The 2009-nt window shown below is 41.5% G+C and overlaps 1 non-coding gene across 1 annotated transcript; it reads right to left on the bottom strand.

Annotated features, from left to right (window-relative positions):
- Positions 1–316: 316 nt before the first annotated feature.
- LOC115873892 lies at positions 317–444 on the bottom strand. The gene has a single exon (XR_004048666.1). It is a non-coding gene; the product is annotated as a small nucleolar RNA SNORA44 (small nucleolar RNA).
- Between the last annotated feature and the right edge of the window lie 1565 nt (positions 445–2009).

Genomic DNA, 2009 nt, shown 5'->3' with positions numbered 1-2009 from the left:
ATTCAGCTTTGAATTTGCTAAGTATGCTTTTCCTTTTTCATTTTCTAAATCTATAACTTAGTACCTTTGTTCTTTTTCTTCTCTTTTTGTTTCACACGTTTTTTTTCTTTATTGAGCCAGGTACATTTAAAAAATGTTCTGCTTCATACAAAATGGCCTGCTTGAACTTCTTTCTTCCCATAGTGCTTCAGTGCTCAAAACTCTAGATCATTTGTGCTTTGTCACATGTCAAGGTTGTTTTATTAGCCAGATCTACAGGGAAGCTGAGAGAAAACTGGACTTCGGTAGGAGGCTTCCTTGTCCAGATCCTGGAGAATGTTATAGGAAAGGCAAGTGGCAGCTGCAGACTTAGCTGACCTGAGCTGTCACCGTCTCCCCAAGTTGCTCTTGCCTGCCGTTGGAGATTAGATAGCCCCACTAGCCACAGACCTTGGGAACATGCTCGCATTTGGCCAAAACTAACATCAGACTCACTGGAGAACCATAGTGATCCTTTGCAGCAGGGCAGAACTTCTCCTGTGAGTTTTTGAGACTGTAACTGTTAAAGTGGTAGAAAACCTCATCTTTTTACTGAGCAGCACCTGGTGGTTTCAAACTGAGGACAATGTGATCGCAGCCAATGTGAAACCACTATGCCACCAGATCTGATGGAGTTGGGTTAAATGTAATAATTTATCATTTGACCTCCCTTTGATCCATTTTAGAGTTCTTTCAGTTTTTAATATTTCTGCTTTCTTTTTGACGGAGGTTTTTCACAAGGGAAGTTGTGGGGAAATGGGGAGTCAAGTCAACCACATTGAGTACAAGAAGAAAATGATCTGAAGTTAATTGTGATGATGATTGCACAACTATTCTTAACATGACTGAACAATAAAAGTGTATTACATGTGAAGTATAAGGAGTAAAACTATTTTAAAAAGTGAGCATGATGATACTTTGTCTCTTGTCTTTTGGGTCTGGTCTCAGGAGAGTTCAGTTTCTAGAAAAGGACAACATGTTTGGAAGGTCGGGGCTCAGCCAAACGAGGAAGACAGTCAAGGAGACAGATTGACACAGGGGCTGTGACAATGGGCTCAAATATAACAAGCAAACAACTAGCTCAATGGTGCCTAACAACACTAAGTACAAGGTGGGATTTGATTCTTATGGACTTGTTTCAGTTTCCTCATCTTAACCCTGAATTTGTTGTTAATAACCTGTCATTGTTGCCAGTGAGCCCACTCTGGCTGACAGTGACCCTATATGCAACAGAAGGAAGCCCTACACTGTCCTATACCATCCTTACAATTGTTTCTATGCCCAAGTCCATTGATGCAGCCCCTGGACCAATCCATCTTGTTGAGGGCCTTCCTCTTTTTCACTGACCCTCCACTTTACAAAACTTGCACTGTTTGGTAAAGTCCAGGAGCTGGTCTCTCATACTCTATGCCCAAAGTATGTGAGACAAATTCTTGCTATCCTTGCCTCTAAGGCAGTGGGTCTCAACCTTCCTCATGCTGTGACCCTTTAATAGAGTTCCTCATGTTGTGGTGAACCCCCAACCATAAAATTATATTCGCTGCTACTCCGTAACTGTAATTTTGCTACTGTTATGAATCTGGTGACCCCTATAAAAGAGTCGATCGACCCCCAAAGGGGTTGCAACCCACAGGTTGAGAACCACTGCTCAAAGGAGTACTTCAGCCTTACTTCTTCAATACAGATCAGTTTGTCCTTTTAGCAGTCCACAGAATTTTCACTATTCTTTTCCAGCACCACAATTCAAATGCACCAATTCTTCTAAGGTTTTCATTATTCGGTGTCCAACTTTCATCTGCATATGATGCAATAGAGAATACCATAGCTCGGGTCAGCCGCACCTTAGTCCTCAAAGTAACATCTAAAGAAGGCTTGTGCAGCAGATTTACCATGCAACACAGCATTTGATCTTGACTGCTGCTATCGTGTACATTGATTGTGGATGAAAAAAGACAAAATTCTTGACAACTTTAACCTTTTCTCCATTGATC

This window comes from Echinops telfairi, unplaced genomic scaffold (genome assembly GCF_000313985.2).
Source record: "Echinops telfairi isolate 266 unplaced genomic scaffold, ASM31398v2 ScPeMD7_7469;HRSCAF=8507_1, whole genome shotgun sequence".
NCBI classification, from domain to species: domain Eukaryota; kingdom Metazoa; phylum Chordata; class Mammalia; order Afrosoricida; family Tenrecidae; genus Echinops; species Echinops telfairi.
This window is presented reverse-complemented; position numbering and strand designations above follow the sequence as displayed.